Genomic DNA, 19,282 nt, shown 5'->3' with positions numbered 1-19,282 from the left:
TGTCTGTATCTTAAGTTCCTTGTCTATTCTCAGTTTGCTACCTGGGTTTTGATATTGGCTGACATTTATTTGGCATCCTCGGTATAAATAGGACTTTCCTTTCATACAGTTTTTCTCTCTTTTGTGCCTTTACTTTGTGTTGTGTTGTGTTTTTTTTTTTTTTGGCGGTACGTGGGCCTCTCATTGTTGGGGCCTCCCATTGAGGCCTCTCCCATTGCAGACGCGCAGGCTCAGCAGCCATGGCTCACGGGCCCAGCTGCTCCGCTGCATGTGGGATCTTTCTGGACCGGGGCACAAACCCGTGTCCCCTGCATCGGCAGGCGGACTCTCAACCACTGCACCACCAGGGAAGCCCTGTGTTGTGTTTTTTAATAGTGTCATTTATTATAACGAGAATTACGGGTAGAACACTGAAGCAGGCCCTATAAGCCTCACAAGCCAGTGAGTTTTTGATTCTCAATGGACTGGTTCCAACCAGATGAAATCTGCTGTGAGTCACCAGTAAAACAAGATAAAATTCTCTTTCAATTCTGATATTTTTGTCCTGAGAGCTTGGCTTTCATTCAGAGAGAGCATTCTCTTTGGCTTTCCATCTGCCTGGTGGCACAAATTCTTGGGTCTGTGTTCAGAGGTGGCTAACCATTAGGTTGGGGGGACCTGAGACACAAATTGTAATTTCAACTAAAAGTAGCTACTTTTCATGGGGCTGTATACTTTTAAATTGTCACCTCCTCTAGGAAAATCTCCTGATATATATATCCTCTCATTATAATTTTAACTGTGCCTATTTCTCTAAATGGCATAACTTCATAAAGGATGGCTTGGGATTTCAATGGGGGAACATTTGAATTGAACAAAATCATTTATTTGTGAGGCTCCTTAGAAGAGAAAAGGAATAATATTTCTCAGGCCCAACGGGAAGCAGTTTTTTATTGGTAAGCAAAGGCCTTCAAACAAAATTCTGATTTGGAAATTGTAACACTAAAAGATTCGTTAGCCAAAGCTAGGGAGAAATTTGACGAAGTTAAGCAACAACAAACTAGATTCATTTCCCTAGTTAGTGCTCCCACTCCTTGCTTTCTAGTTGTCTTCCTATATCATCTCTTTCTCTTTGCAACACAAATGTCCATCAATGACAGGTGGATAAATATGTGGTACATACATACAATGGAATGTTATGTAACTATCAAAAAGAATGAGGTACTGATATATTGTACAAGGATGAAACTTGATACCATTATACTAAATGAAAGTAGCCAGATTCCTCAAAAATCACATATTGTAAGACAGTTGTGGGGATTTCTAGGTTTCACTGGATATTTAGGTTATGGTTGTCAAGTTTTTCCTGATATTTTGACGCCTCTTTATGAATTGACTAAATCCATAGTAAAAGAGTCTCTCCTCTGGGAATCCAAACATGAACAGGTCTTCTGTAACCTTAAGAAGTTCTTCAGTAGCCTCCTTTCCTAGGCATCTCTAACTACGAAAAAAGGCTTTTTGTCTACTTGTTCATCAGACAAATGCTTAGGCTTCATGGGACCCACCAAAAAACATTGTATACTAGGACCTAGATGCAAAGGTTTATCCACTTTTGCCATAGGGCAATAGCTGCCACTGTAAAACTTGCTGATGCTTCTGCTGAATTAGTTCTAGGATCCACACTTCAGCTCTTGGTTTCTCATGCAGCAAAGACATTACTACTGACTGAGAACAAACAACACATTTCATCTATGAATTAATCTCTGTTACTCTCTCTCTCTGTCACGTTACTATTTACCACTGCAAAACCCTGAATCCTGCCACTCTCCTTCCGCTAATAGAAGAAGGGGGACCCCACAATTGTCTTACCAAAGCTGGGTCATTTCTCTTTTTTTTTTTTAAGATATAAGGCATGAAAAAATTTACTCTTTTAAAATGTGAAATCCATTGGTTCTTAGCATACACAGAGTTATGCAACTATCACAACTATCTAATTCAAGGATATTTTACTCACTCCAAAAAGAAACCCTGTACCTATTAAAAGTCACTCATCATTCTTCCCCTCCCCCCAGCCCTTGGCAACCACAAATCTGCTTTTGGTCTCTATGGATTTGCCTACTTGGCACATTTCATATAAATGGAATTGTACAAAATGTGTATTTTTTGGTCTGGTTTCTTTCATTAAGCATAATGGTATCAAGGTTCATACATGTTGCAGCACACATCAGTACATAATTCAGGTCATTTTCTAAACATCTTTATTGGAGTATAATTGCTATACAATGTTGTGTTAGTTTCTGCTGTATAACGAAGTGAATAAGCTATATTTATACATATATCCCCATATCCCCTCCCTCTTGCATCTCCCTCCCACCCTCCCTATCTCACCCCTCTAAGTGGTCACAAAGCACTGAGCTGACCTCCCCATGAGATGCAGCTGCTTCCCACTAGCTATCTATTTTACATTTGGTAGTGTATATATGTCCATGCCACTCTCTCATTTCGTCCCAGCTTACCCTTCCCCCTCCCTGTGTCCTCAAGTCCATTCTCTACGTGTAATTCAGGTCAGCATGCAGTGAATTCTCTCAGTTTTTGTTTTTGGAGATTTTGGGAAACCCCTTTTTTTAAACTTTATTTTTATTTTTTCATTGTGGCAAAATACACATAATATGATATTAACCATTTTAAAGCGTACAATTTGGTGACATTAACACTTTGGTGAAATCATCAAAAATTTTTTCATCATCCCAAATGGAAACCCCATACCCACTAAGCAGGCACGCCATATTATCCCCTCCCCAAGCCCTTGGAAATCACAAATCGACCCTTTATCTCCATGGATTTGTCTATTCTGTGTTTTTCATATATATGGAATCATAAAATATGGGGCTTTTTGTGTCTGGCTTCTTTTACTTAGCATGCTTTCGAGGTTCACGCATATCATAGCATGTATCAGTACTTCATTACCTTTTATTGCTGAATAATATTTCATCGTGTGGACATACCACTTTTTTTTTTTGGCTGCACTGCAAGGCTTGCAGGATCTTAGTTCCCTGACCAGGGATTGAATCTGGGCCATGGCACTGAAAGCACTGAGTTCTAACCACTGGATCACCAGGGAACTCCCTGGAAATACCACATTTTATTTACCCATTCATCAGATGTTTCCAACGTTTGGCTATTCTCAAAAGAGTGCTGCTATGAACATTTGTGTACAAGTTTTTGTCTGAACACCAGTTGTCCATTCTTTTGGGAATAAGTCTAGGAATGGAATGGCTAGGTCACATGATAATTCTAATATTACCTTGCTACAGAACAACCAAACTATTTTTCAGTGGCAGCACCATTTTACATTACCAACAGAAAAGTACGTATGTTCCGATTTCTCCACATCCTTGAACACACTCTTTATTTTCCCCTGTTTTTTTATTATGGTCATCCTAGTGGATATATCACTGTGGTTTTTATTTGCATTTCCCTAATGAAAATGATGTTGAGCATCTCTTACTGAGCTTGTTGGCCATCAGTGTATTTACTTTGGAGTCAAGTCCTTTTCCCATTTTAAAATTGTGTTGTTTTCCTTTGGTTGTTGAGTTACAAGAAAGTGTGTGTATATATATTCTGAATACTAGACACTTATCATATATATAACTTATAAATACTTTCCCATTCTGTGGGCTGTCTTTTTACTCTCTTGATCATGTCCTTTGATGTTCACAAGTTTTTAATTTGGATGAAGTTTAGTTTATCTATTTTTTTTTGCTGCTTATACTTTTGGTGTTATATCTAAGAAAACACTACTAAATACAAAATCATGAATATTTACTTCTATGTTTTCTTCTAAGGGTTTTATTGTTTTAGCATTTATATTTAGGTCTTTGATCCATTGTGAGTTAATTTTTTGTATATGAGTGGGGAAGGAGTCCAACTTCATTTTTTGCATGTAGTGATCCAGTTATCATAGGACCATTTGTTAAAGAAATTGCTCATTCCCTGTTGAATGGTCTTGGCACTCTTGTCAAATATCAATTGAACATAGGTCAGATCAAGATGGCAGAGTAGTAGGATGTGGAGCTCACCTCCCCCAACAAACACATGAAAAATACATCTACATATGGAACAATTCTCATGGAAAATTAACTGGAAATTGACAGAAGAATTCCTATACAACCAAAGCTGCAAGAAAGATTTCCACATAAACTGGTAGGATGAAAAAAAAGGCATAAGGTTGGGACCTCTACCCTGAAAGGAAGAAAAAGTCTACACAGGTGGACCCTCACCCTAGGGAGTTAGTGGGTCAAGCCACAGATAGGGCATCCCAGTCTTGAGATCCTATGTGGAGTAGACACAACCCTCTGGCTGCTGGGAGAACCACTGGGACAGATACAAGGGCTGGAGAAGCCTAGACTGTACTTGCAAAGACTGTGTGTGTGCTGGCTTGGAACAGACAGGGTGGAGAGAGCTTTGCATTGGCAGCTGCCACCTTGCCACACTCTCCAATCTGAGCTGAGTGAACACCCCAGCCTTGCTCACTCCACACCACATCTTGGCAGGGGATCTGGGTCAGCCAGGCCCTGGGAAAAGACTCAGTCTAGCTACACAGAGACAGCCCAGGAAGCCTGGGGTGTGGTCTGGGTAGGGCAATGGCAGCCACTGTCAATGCTCACTCAAGCTGCTCCACAAGGGACACTGTGCCCAGGGTGCCATGTCTATTTCCCAGCTGAGCAAGGGCTCTGGCCCCACCTACTCTATGCCACAGCTTGGCACTGGACCTGGGGCAGAAAGGTCCTGGGAGAAGACTACCACTGAGGCAGCCCAGATCTCTGATGGCAGAACAGCCACCTCAATTCCTGCCACTACAACACCCCACGCCCCACACTCAGCCTAGTGAATGCTCTAGCCCCACTCACTCCATGCCACAGCCTTACACTAGATCAGGGATGACCAAAACAGGGGAAGAGATGTGACTTTGGGCTGCATCAGAGCGGAGCTGTGGACACCTACACAGGCAGTGCATTGGCCCTCTGTTAGTGCAAGGGTCTCACTTGCTTCAGCAACCCTCTCTTTTGGGGCAGGGCACACACTCAAAGGAAACAGAGCCTCATCAAGCCTGGCCCTTAGGGCTTCTACTCTAACAACTGGGGAGCAGACTGAACCCATGACAGGACAGTGACAGCCATAAAGCAAACAGGAACTCCCACTTCACAACCTGCACAAGCTTTAGATCTTCCAACATCAACCACACCCCCTATAAATGTGACAGCAGCCAGCACACACTGAGGAAAGCTGTGGCTGACATCCATATAAAAACCAGCCCTTGTCCAAAGACATTGGACACACATAGTCTACACATGGATGCTCCCACATAAAAACACTCCTCCAAAACCAGAGTAGATAACTGTTTTTCCTAAATTCATAGAGACAGAGAAAGTTAAGTAAAATGGAAATGGCAGAGGAACTATTCCCAATTTAAAAAGCAAGAGAGGGGCTTCCCTGGTGGCACAGTGGTTAAGAATACACCTGCCAATGCACGGGACATGGGTTTGAGCCCTGATCTGGGAAGAACCCACATGTTGCAGAGCAACTAAGCCGGTGCACCACAACTACTAAGCCTGTGCTCTAGAGCCCATGAGCCACAACTACTGAGCCCCCACACCACGTCTACTGAAGCCTGCACACCCTAGAGCCCATGTGCCACAAATACTGAGCCCATGTGCTGCAACAACTGAAGCCTGCACTCCTACAGCCCATGCACCACAACAAGATAAGCCACCACAATGAGAAGCCAGTGCACTGCAACGAAGAGTAGCCCCCACTCTCCACAACTAGAGAAAGCCCACGTGCAGCAACAAAGACCCAATGCAGCCAAAAATAAATAAAATAAATAAAAAGTTTAAAGTAAATAAATAAATAAAAAACAAGAGAAAGCCCCCTGAAAGAATAAATAAAGAAACAGAGCTCACCAAACTACCAGACCCAGAGTTCAAAAAGGTGGTAATAAAAATGCTAACTCAATTAAGAAAGATTATCAATAGAAATGCAGATCACTGTAACAAGGATCTAAAAACTATAAAGATGAACCAATAAAAATAGATAATTTGATTTCTGGGGTACAAAGCAATCTAGAAGAAATGAATAGCTGACTAAATGACACAGAAGCAAATAACCTGAAGGACAGAATAATGGAAATCACCCAATCAGAACAGCAGACAGAGAGACAAATGCAAAAAAATAAAAGCAGAATAAAAGGTCTATGGGATAATATAAAATGTGCCACCTTACACACAATAGTGGTTCCAGAAGGGGAAGAGAGAAGGAGATCAAAAAAGTATTTGAGGAAATTTTGGCTGAAAACATCCAAAACCTAAAAAATAAACCGATATCCAGGTACAAGAAGCACAGAGCATCCTAAGCAAGATGAATACAAACACACCTACACCAAGATATACTGTAATCAAAATGGCAAAAGTTAAAGATAAAGAGAGGATTCTAAAGCCAGAAAGAGAAAAACAGAGTCATTTACAAAGGAACCCCCATAAGGTTATCAGCTGATTTCTCTGCAGAAACTTTGCAGGTCAGAAAGATGTGGCATGATATATTCAAAGTCCTGAAAGAGAAAAACCTACAACCTAGGATACTCTACCCAGCGAGATTATCATTTAGAATAGAAGGAGAGATAAAGAATTGCTCAGACAAGCAAAGATTAAAAGAATCCCACAAGCTGCACAGTACAGCCAAAATAAATGAATGAATGAATAAATAAATAAGCCAGTACATAGATTGAAAAACAATGAAAAAATTTTTGTAAAAGTGATTATAATTACAATGAACAGGAGAGCAATCAAAATGGCAGAGTAGAAGGACATGAAGTTCACCCCCTCCCACAAACACATCAAAAAATACATCTACACGTGGAAAAGTTCTCACAGAATACCTGCTGAGCACTGGCAGAAGACCTCAGGCTTCTGAAAGGACAAAAAGAATCCCCATGTAACCGGGTAGGACAAAAGAAAAAACAGAGAGAGAGAGAGAGAGAGAAAGGAATCTGGATGGGACCTGTGTCCCTAGGAGGGAGCTGTGAAAGAGGAAAGGCTCTCACACTCTGGGGAGCCCCCTCACTGGTGGGGAGACAAGCAAAGATGGAGGGGGAGCTTCAGAGATTTGGAGGACAGTGCAACAACCAGTTTGCAGAACAGAGAGAGACCTGCACAGATGGTCCATGCCACTGCCCTGTGCTCCCCAGACTGAGACACCCTGCAGTGCAAGTGGGGGCTGGGTGCCAAAGTTAGGGCTTCAGAGGTCAGACTCAGGGAGAGGACTGGGGTTGGCTCTGCAGAGACAGCGTGAAGGGTCTGGAGTGTGGTGCACCCACAACTGGGTGTGGTGCACCCACAACTGGGGGTATGAGTAGAAGGAGCCCAGGCTTGCTATAGAGGCAAGGCACCATTGTTGGAGGGCATGTAAAGGGAAGGGCAGGGCCACCATAACAGCCTGTTTCTCTGAGTACATGATCTCAGCCAACAGGGCACCACCTCCAAGGGACCCAGGACTGAGATCAGCCGTGGGCTCCAGAGGTAAGTGCAAGCAGTGGGTGCTGCCACTGTTACTATCACAGGCTACAGGGGCGAGTGACAACCACCACATCTATACACCCCCTATCAACACACGCAGCACACATTGAGGAAAGAGGTGACAGGCATCCATGCTAAAAACAGACCTCACACCAAAAATGTTAAACCCACGCAAGTAACACAGGGATGCTCTGGTATAAAAATAGTCTTCAAAGACCACAGTAGATAATCATTTATCCTAAACTCACAGAGTAAGAGAAATATGAGGAAAATAAAGAAGCAGAACAACCACTCCCAGTTAAAAGACCAAGAGAATTCCCCTGAAAGAACAAACAATGAAAGAGACCTCTTCAATGTAATAGACACCAAATTCAAACAGGAGATAATGAAAATACTGAAGGAACTAAGCAAGCAACAGAAATGCAGACTACTGTAAAAAGTAACTAGAAACTATAAAACAGAGCCAAGAAAAATTAGAAAATTCATTTACAGAGATGAAAGCTGAGCTAAAGGCAATGAATAGCAGAACAAACAATGCAGAAAAACAAATTAGTGACATGGAAGAAAGCATAATGGAAATCACCCAACCAGAACAGTAGACAGAAGGCCAAATGAAAATAGTATGAGACAGATAAGATAATATAAAGTGTGCCAATCTACACATAATAGGGATTCCAGAAAAAGAAAGAGAAAAGGGGATCAAAAAAGTATTTGAAGAAATTATGTCTGAAAACTTCCCAAACCTAAAGATGGAAACAGATATCCAGGTACAGAAAGCACAGAGGGTCCCAAACAAGATGAACCCAAACAGACCTACACCAAGACATATTATAATTAAAATGACAAAATTTAAAGAGAGAATTCTGAAGGCAGCAAGAGAAAAACAAAGAGTGAATTATAAGGTAACCCCCATAAGGCTATCAGCTGATTTCTATACAGAAACGTTGCAGGACAGAAGGGAGTGGAAAAACATACTCAAAGTCCTGAAAGCAAAAAATCTACAACCTAAGATATTCTACCCAGCAAGATTATCATTTAGAATAGGAGGAGAGATAAAGAATTTCTCAGGCAAGCAAAAACTAAAAGAATACAGCAATACTAAACCTAACCTAAAAGAAATATTGAAGTTTTCTCTAAATTGAAAAGAAGCAAGAAGCTATAGAAAAGAGAAAATCACAATTGGAAAGTAAATCACTTAAATAAGCCAGTATACGGATTAAAAAGGGAAAATTTTTTTAAAAAATTTTGTGAAAGTGATAATAACTACAAAGAACAGCAAAAGGATAAACATGAAGATGTATAAGAGGACATCAAAATCATAAAATGTGGGGGAGGAGAGTAAGAAAATAGATTTCTTCCTAGAATATGTTTGAGCCTATACAACTATCAGTCTAAAGTAAGTAGATATAGGAAGGGGTTAACATACATGAAAAATAGGGTAACCACAAGTCAAAAAGATATCACAGATTCACAAAAACCAAAAAGAAAACACAAGCATTAAATAAAAGGAGGATTTCCCTGGTGGTGCAGTGGTTAAGAATCCACCTGCCAATGTAGGGGACACGGGTTCAAGCGCTAGTCCAAGAAGATCCCATGTGCTGGGGAGCAACTAAGCCCATGCACCACAACTACTGAGCCTGCACTCTAGAGTCCATGAGCCACAACTACTGAGCCCACATGCCACAACTACTGAAGCCTGTGTGCCTAGAGCCCATGCTCCACAACAAGAAGTCACTGCAACGAGAAACCCAAGCACCACAATGAAGAGTAGCCCCTGCTCACCACAACTAGAGAAAGCCTATGTGCAGCAACAAAGACCCAGTGCAGCCAAAAATAAATAAATAATACATTAAAAATAGAGTAGGCTATCATTTAATAAACAAACAAATAAATAAATAAGATAAAAGGAAATCATCAAACAACAAAAGGAAAAACAAAAAGAAAAAGAAAGGAACAAAGAAGAAATAGAAAATCAATGGAAAACCAAGGTTTAAAATGGCAACAAGTACTTATTTATCAATAATTACCTTAAACGTCAATGGACTCCAATGCTCCAATCAAAAGACACAGAATGGCAGATTGGATAAAAAAAAACAAGAACCTGTGATATGCCACCTACAAGAGACCCACTTAGAGCAAAGGACACACATAGATTGAAAGTGAGGGGATGGGAAAAGATATTTCATGCAAATGGAAATGACAAGAAAGCAGGGGTCATGATGCTCATATCAGACAAAATAGACTTTAAACAAAGGCCACAGAGAAAGATAAAAAAGGACACTATACAATGATAAATGGATCAATACAAGAAGAGGATTTTACACTCATCAAAATATATATACACCTAATATAGGAGCACCCACATACATAAAACAAATACTAACATACATAAAGGGAGAAATTGACAGGAACACAATAATAGTAGGAGATTTTAACACTCCACCCTCATCAATGAAGAGATCTTCCAGACAGAGAATCAATAAGGCAACAGATATACTAAATGATACAATAGATCAGTTAGACTTAATTGATATTTTCAGGACATTACATCAAAAAAAAATACACATTCTTTTCAAGTGCACATGGAACATTCTCTAGGATTGACCACATACTAGGGCACAAAACAAGCCTCCACAAATTTAACAGTATAGAAGTTATCTCAAGCATCTTTTTTTTACCACAGTGGCATGAAACTAGAAATTAACTACAGAAAAAGAAATGAGAAAAAAACAATTACATGGAGACTAAACAACATGTTACTAAAAAAAAAAAATGGGTCAATGATGAAATCAAAGAGGAAATTAAAAAATAACTTGAGACAAATGACAATGAAATCATAAACAAACAAAATCTATGGGATGCAGCCAAAGCAGTTATTAGAAGGAAGTTCATAGCAATACAGGCCTTCCTCATAAAACAAAAAAAATCTCAAATAAACAACCTAACATACCACCTAAAAGTATTAGAAAAAGGAGAACAAAAAAATCTAAAGTCAGTAGAAGAAAGGAAATAATGAAGATCAGAGAAAACATAGAGATTAAAAAGCAATAGAAAAAAAATCAATAAAACCAAGAGCTGGTTCTTTGAAAAGAAAAACAAAATTGACAAAACTCTGGCCAGGTTCACCAAGAAAAAGAGTGAGAGAATCCCCAAAAGAAAATAAGAAGTGAAAAAGTAGAAATAACAACTGATATCACAGAAATACAAAAAAAATAATACAATATTATTATGAAGAATTATTTGCCAACAAATTCGCCAACATAGATGAAATGGATAAGTTTCTAGAAACATAAAACCCACCAAAATTGAATCAAGAAGAAATAGATCATTTGAACAGACCAATCACTAGAACTGAAATAGAATCTGTAATTTAAGTAATTCCCTACAAACAAAAGCCCAGGACCAGATGGCTTCAAAAGTGAATTCTACCAAACATATAAAGTAGAGCTTATACTGATCCTTCTCAAACTCTTCCAAAAAATTGAAGTGGAAGGAACACTCCCAAAGACATTCTATGAAGCCACCATCACCCTGATATCAAAACCAGACAAAGATACCACCAAAAAAGAAAACTACAGGGCAATACATTTCATGAATATAGATGCAAAAATTTTCAACAAAATAGTAGCAAACTGAATCCCAAAACACATAAAAATAATCATATACCATGTCAGAAGGAGGCAAGAATATACTATGGGAACAAGACAGTCTCTTCATCAAGTGGTGTTGGGACAGCTGCATGTAAATCAATGAAATTAGAATGCACCCTCTCACCATACACAAAAATAAACTCAAAAGGGCTTAAAGACTTAAACATAAGACATTACACCATAAAACTCCTAGAGGAGAACATAGGCAAAACATTTTCTAACATAAATTGTACCAATGTTTTCTTAGGTCAGTATCCTGAAACAATAGAAATAAAAACAAAAATACACAATTGGGACCTAATCAAACTCACAAGTTTTTGCACAGCAAAGGAAACAATAAACAAAACAAAAAGAAAAACCTATGAAATGGGAGAACATATTTGATAATGATGTGAGCAACAAGGGCTTAATTTCCAAAATATACAAACGGCTCACATAACTGAACAAGAACAAAAAACCAAATACTCCAATAGAAAAATGGGTAGAAGACCTAAACAGATATTTCTCAAAAGAAGACATACACATGGCCAACAGGCACATGAAAAGATGCTCAACATCACTAATTATTAGAGAAATGCAAATCAAAACTACAGTGATGTACCACCTTACACACGTCAAAATGGCCATCATTAAGAAGTCTACAAATGACAAATGCTGGAGAGGATGTGGATAAAAGGGAACACTCCTACTCTCTTGGTGGGAATGTAAGTTAGTGCAGCCACTATGGAAAACAGCATGGAAGTTCCTCAAAAAAACTAAAAATAGAGCTGCCATATGATCCAGCAATCCCATTCCTGGGCATATATCTGGACAAAAATATAATTCAAAAAGATACATGCACCCCTATGTTCATAGCAGCACTATTCACAATAGCCAAGACATGTCCATCAACAGATGAATGGATAAAAAGATGTGATACATATATAATGGAATATTACTCAGCCATAAAAAAGAATGAAATAATGCCATTTGTAGCAACATGGATGGAACTATATAGATTATCATACTAAGTGAATTAAGCCAGAAAGAGAAAGACAAACACCATATGATATCACTTATATGTGGAATCTAAAATATGACATAAGTGAACTCTTGTGTAACAGAAACAGACTCACAGACATAGAGAATAGACTTGTGGTGGCAAAGGGGGAAGGGGAGTGGGAAAAGGATGGAGTGGGAATTTGGGGATAGCAGAGGCAGACTATTATATGTAGAATGGATAAACAACAAGGTCCTACTTGTTGTTCCCTTGAACAGGGAACTATATTCAATACCCTATGAGAAACCATAATGGAAAAAATATTTTAAAATAATGTATATAATATATATATATACATACATACATATATATATATATATATATACCTGAATCACTTTGCTGTACAGCAGAAATTAACAGAACATCATAAATCAACTACATTTCAATTAAAAAACTACAATATATTTCAATAAAAACTATAATGAACAGCAAAAGGATAACCATGAAAATGTAAACTAGGACATCAAAATCACAAAATTTTGGGTGAGGTGCATAAAAAAGTGTAGATCATTTTGAGTATGTTTGATCTTATATGACTATGAGGTTAAAGCAAGTAGATATAGTTTTGGGTCACATACTTGAAACCCAGGGTTACCACAAATCAAAAGCATTCAATAGATTCACTTAAGCCAAAAAGAAAGGAACTCAGACATACTACAAAAGAAAACCATCAAACCACAGTAGGAAAAACAAAAAGAAGTAGAAATTAACAAAGAAGAACTACAAAACAACATGAAAACAAGGTTTAAAATGGCAATAATTACATACCTATCAATGATAACTTTAAATATCAATGGACTAAATGCTCTGATCAAAAGACATAGGGTGGCAGACTGGATTAAAAACAAGAACGTGCAATATGCTGCCCAAGAGACTCACTTCAGGGCAAAAGACACACACAGATTGAAAGTGAGAGGATGGAAAAATAACTCATGCAAATAGATATGACAAAAACGCAGGGGTACCAATACAAATATCAGAAAAAATAGACTTTAAAACAAAGGTCATAAAGAGAGATAAAAAGGACATTATATCAAGATAAAGGGATCAATACAAGAAGAGGATATCATACATATTAACATATATTCACCCAATACAGACAGGAGACATAAATATATAAAACAAATATTAACAGATATAAAGGGAGAAGTTAACAGGAATAAAATAACAGTAGGAGGGGCTTCCCTGGTGGTGCAGTGATTAAAAATCTGCCTGCCAATACAGGAGAAATGGGTTAGAGCCCTGGTCTGGGAAGATCCCACATGCTGCAGAGCAACTAAGCCTGTGTACCACAACTACTGAGCCTGCACTCTAGAGCCTGCAAGCCACAACTGCTGAAGCCATGTGCCTAGAGCCTGTGCTCTAGGCACATGGCTCAACAAGACAAGCCACCATGATGAGAAGCCCATGCACCACAATGAAGAGTAGCCCCCGCTCGCTGTAACTAGAGAAAGCCCATGTGCAGCAACGAAGACCCAATGCAGCCAAAAATAAAATAAATAAACAAATTTTAAAAAAAATTAGGAAACTTTAACACCCCAATGACATCAATGGACAGTTCACCCAGCCAGAAAATTAAGAAGGCAACACAATAGACCAGTTGGACTTCATTGATATCTACCTGACACTACATCCAAAAAAACCCCTAATACACATTCTTTTCAAGCACGCATAGAACATTCTCTAGGATACACCACTTACTGGGTCACAAAACAAGCCTTGACAAAATTAAGATGATAGAAATTATTTCAAGGATCCTTTGTGATCACAACGGAGTGAAACTAGAAATCAACCACAGAAAGAAAACCGGGAAAAGAATGAACACATGAAGACTAAACAAGATGGTACTAAAAAACCAACAGGTCAATGATGAAATTAAATCAGGAAATAAAAAGAAGTAAAATTATCCAAATTGGAAGGGAAGGGGTAAAACTGTCATTAGTTGCAGATGACGTGATACTCTATATTGAGAATCCTAAGGACTCCACATAAAAAATACTAGACCAAGTAAATAAATTAAGCAAGGTAATAGGATACAAGATTAATATACAGAAATCTGTTGCATTTCTTTTGGTTTATTGGAGTATAATTGGTTTACAATGTTGTGTTAGTTTCAGGTGTGCAACGAAGTGAATATGTTATACGTATACATATATTCACTCTTTTTAAATTATTTTTCCATATAGGCAAATAAAGAGTATTGACTAGAGTTCCCTGTGCTACACAGTAGGTCCTTATTAGTTATCTATTTTGTATATAGCAGTGTGTATATGTCAATCCCATATTCCAATTTATGCCTCCCCCCGTTTCCCCCTGGTAACCATAAGTTTTTTTCTACATTGGTGACTCTATTTCTGTTTTGTAAATAAGTTCATTTGTACCATTTTTTTAGATTCCACATATAAGCGATATCATATATTTGTATTTCTCTATCTGACTTCACACTGTATGACAATCTCTATGTCCACACATGTTGATGAAAATGGCATTATTTTGTTCTTTTTTGTGGCTGAGTAATATTCCATTGTATTTATGTCCCACATCTTCTTTATCCATTCATCTGTCAGACACTTAAGTTGCTTCCATGCCCTGGCTATTGTAAATAGTACTGCAATGAACATTGGGGTGCATGTATCTTTTTGAATTATAGTTTTCTTCTGATATACGCCCAGGAGTGGAATTGCAGGATCATATGGTAATTCTATTTTCAGTGTTTTAAGGAACCTCCATACTGTTCTCCATAGTGGTGATAGCAATTTACGTTCCCACAAACAGTGTAGGAGGATTCACTTTTCTCCACACCCTCTCCAGTATTTATTGTTTGCTGAATTTTTGATAATGGCCATTCTGACTGGTGTGAGGTGATACCTCACTGTAGTTTTGATTTGCATTTCTCTATTAATTAATGATGTTGAGCATCTTTTCATGTGTCTCTTGGCTATCTGTATGTCTTTTTGGAGAAACATCTTTTTAGGTCTTCTGCCCATTTTTGTTTTTTGTTTTTTTACATCTTTTTTTTTTTTTTTTTGGTTTAGGCAACTATTTATTTATTTAAACATCTTTATTGGGGTATAATTGCTTTACAATGGTGTGTTAGTTTCTGCTTTATAACAAAGTGAATCAGTTATACATACACATATGTTCCCTTATCTCTTCCCTCTTGCATCTCCCTCCCTCCCACCCTCCCTATCCCACCCCTCCAGGCAGCCACAAAGCACCAAGCTGATCTCCCTGTGCTATGCGGCTGCTTCCCACTAGCTACCTACCTTACATTTGGTAGTGTATATATATGTCCATGCCTCTCTCTCGCTTTGTCACAGCTTACCCTTCCCCCTCCCCATATCCTCAAGTCCATTCTCTAGTAGGTTGGTGTCTTTATTCCTGTCTTACCCCTAGGTTCTTCATGACATTTTTTTCTTAAATTCCATATATATGTGTTAGCATATGGTATTTGTCTTTCCCTTTCTGACTTACTTCACTCTGTATGACAGACTGTAGCTCTATCCACCTCATTACAAATAGCTCAATTTCGTTTCTTTTTATGGCTGAGTAATATTCCATTGTATATATGTGCCACATCTTCTTTATCCATTCATCTGATGATGGACACTTAGGTTGTTTCCATCTCCAGGCTACTGTAAATAGAGCTGCAATGAACATTTTGGTACATGACTCTTTTTGAATTATGGTTTTCTCAGGGTATATGCCCAGTAGTGGGATTGCTGGGTCATGTGGTAGTTCTATTTGTAGTCTTTTAAGGAACCTCCATACTGTTCTCCATAGTGGCTGTACCAATTCACATTCCCACCAGCAGTGCAAGAGTGTTCCCTTTTCCCCACACCCTCTCCAGCATTTATTGTTTCTAGATTTTTTGATGATGGCCATTCTGACTGGTGTAAGATGATATCTCATTGTACTTTTGATTTGCATTTCTCTAATGATTAATGATGTTGAGCATTCTTTCATGTGTGTGTTGGCAGTCTGTATATCTTCTTTGGAGAAATGTCTGTTTAGGTCTTCTGCCCATTTTTGGATTGGGCTTTTTGTTTTTTTGATATTGAGCTGCATGAGCTGTTTGTATATCTTGGAGATTAATCCCTTGTCAGTTGCTTCAGTTGAAAATATTTTCTCCCATTCTGAGGGTTGTCTTTTCATTTTCCTTATGGTTTCCTTTGTTGTGCAGAAGCTTCTAAATTTAATTAGATCAAATATGTTTCTTTTTGTTTTTCTCTTCATTACTCTAGGAGGTGGACCTAAAAAGAACTTGCTGTGATTTATGTCAGAGAGTGTTCTGTCTATGTTTTCCTCTAAGAATTTTATAGTATCCAGCCTTACATTTACATCTTAAATCCTTTTTTTTTTTTTTTTTTTTTTTTTTTTTGCGGTACATGGGCCTCTCACTGTTGTGGCCTCTCCCGTTGTGGAGCACAGGCTCCAGACACGCAGGCTCAGTGGCCATGGGTCACATGCCCAGCCGCTCCATGGCATGTGGGATCTTCCCGGACCAGGGCACGAACCCGCGTCCTCTGCATCGGCAGGCGGACTCTCAACCACTGTGCCACCAGGGAAGCCCTTTAATCCATTTTGAGGTTTTATTTTATTTTATTTTTTGTGGACTGTGTTAGAGAGTGTCATAGTTTCACTCTTTTCCATGTAGCTGTCCAGTTTTCCCAGAACCATTTATTGAAGAGACTGTGTTTTCTCCATTGTATATTCTGGCCTCCTTTTTCATAGATTAGGTGACCATAGGTGCATGGGTTTATCTCTGAACTTTCTATCCTGTTCCATTGATCTATATTTCTATTTTTGTGCCAGTACCATACTGTTTTGATGACTGTAACTTTGTAGTATAGTCTGAAGTCAGGGAGCCTGATTTCTCCTGTTCCATTTTTCTTCCTCAAGATTGCTTTGGCTATTCAGGGTCTTTTGTGTTTCCATCCAAACTGTACATTTTTCTGTTCTAATCCTGTGAAAAATGCCATTGGTAATTTGATAGGTTTGCATTGAATCTGTAGATTGCTTTGGGTAGTATAGTCATTTTGAAAATACTGATTCTTCCAATCCAAGAACATGGTATATCTGCCTATCTGTTTGTGTCATCTTTGATTTCTTTTGTTAATATCTTAGATTTTTCTGCTTGCAGGTCTTTTGCCTCCTTAGGTAGGTTTATTCCTAGGTATTTTATTCTTTTTGTTGCAATAGTGAATGGGATTGTTTCCTTAATTCCTCATTCTAATCTTTCATTGTTAGTGTATAGGAATGCAAGAGACTTCTGTGTATTCATTTTGTAACCTGCAAATTTAAGAGATTCATTGAGTAGCTCTAGTAGTTTTCTGGTGGCATCTTTAGGCTTCTCTGTGTATAGTACCATGTCATCTGCAAAAAGTGACAATTTTACTTCTTCTTTTCCAATTTGGATCCCTTTTATTTCTTTTTCTTCTCTGATTGCCATAACAAAAACTTCCAAATCTATGTTGAATAATAGTGGGAGAGTAGCACCCTTGTCTTGTTCCACATCCTAGAGGAAATGCTTTTAGTTTTCCACCATTGAGGATGATGTTTGCTATGGGTTTGTCATATATGGCCCTTATTATGTTGAGGTAGGTTCCCTCTATGTCCACTTTCTGGAGAGTTTTTATCAAAAATCAGTGTTGAATTTTGGTAAACCCTGTTTTCTGCATCTATTGAGATGATCATATGGCTTTTATTCTTCAATTTGTTAATATGGTATATCACATTGATTGACTTGCATATATTGAAGAATCCTTGCATCCCTGGGATAAATCCCACTTGATCATGGTTTATGATCCTTTAAATGTGTTGTTGGATTCTGTTTGCTAGTATTTGTTGAGGACTTTGCACCTATATTCATCAGTGATATTGGTCTGTTATTTTCTTTTTTTGTAGTATTTTTCTATGGTTTTGGTATTAGGGTGATGGTGGTCTTTAGAATGAGTTTGGGAGTGTTCCTTCCTCTGCAATTTTTTGGAAGAGTTTGAGATGGATGGGTGTTAGCTCTTCTCTAAATGTTTGATAGAATTCACCAGTGAAGCCATCTGCTCCTTGACCTTTGTTTGTTGGGAGACCTTTAATCACAGTTTCTATTTCATTACTTGTGATTGGTCTGTTCATATTCTCTATTTCTTCCTGGCTCAATATTTGAAGGTTATATATTGACTTGAATCCTCTCCCTCTTTTTCTTGATGAGTCTGCACAAAGGTTTATCAATTTTGTTTATCTTCTCAAAGAATCAGCTTTTAGTTTTACTGATCTTTGCTATTGTTTTCTTTCTTTCTATTTCATTTTTTCCTGCTCTGATCTTTAGGATTTCTTTCCTTCTACTAACTTTGAGTTTTGTTTGTTCTTCTTCCTCTCGTTCCTTTAGGTGTAAGGTTAGATTGTTTATTTGAGGTTTTTCTTATTTCTTGAGGTAGGACTGTGTTGCTATAAACTTCCCTCTTAGAACTGCTTTTGCTGCATCCCATAGGTTTTGGATCATTGTGTTTTTATTGTCATTTGTTTCTAGGTATTTTTTGATTTCCTCTTTGATTTCTTCAGTGATCTCTTGGTTATTTAGTAATGTACTGTTTAGCCTCCATGTGTTTGTTTTTTAGTTTTCCCCCTGTAATTTATTTCTAATCTCATAGTGTTCTGGTTAGAAATGATGCTTGATATGATTTCAATTTTCTTAAATTTACCGAGGCTTAATTTGTGACCAAAGATGTGATCTATCCTGGAGAATGTTCCATGTGCATTTGAGAAGAAAGTATAATCTGCTCTTTTCAGATGGAAGGTCCTATAAATATCAATTAAATCTATCTGGTCTATTGTATCATTTAAAGCTTGTGTTTCCTTATTAATTTTCTGTCCAGATTATCTGTCCATTGATGTAAGTGAGGTGTTAGAGTCCCCCACTATTATTGTGTTACTGTCAATTTCCTCTTTTATAGCTGTTAGCATTTGCCTTATGTATTGAGGTGCTCATATGTTGGGTGCATATATATATATATATATATATATATATATATATATATATATATATA

Source organism: Aethalodelphis obliquidens, unplaced genomic scaffold, assembly GCF_003676395.1.
Source record: "Aethalodelphis obliquidens isolate GAN/ISIS:26980383/991018 unplaced genomic scaffold, ASM367639v1 scaffold92, whole genome shotgun sequence".
NCBI classification, from domain to species: domain Eukaryota; kingdom Metazoa; phylum Chordata; class Mammalia; order Artiodactyla; family Delphinidae; genus Aethalodelphis; species Aethalodelphis obliquidens.
Note: the sequence above shows the minus strand (reverse complement) of the source record.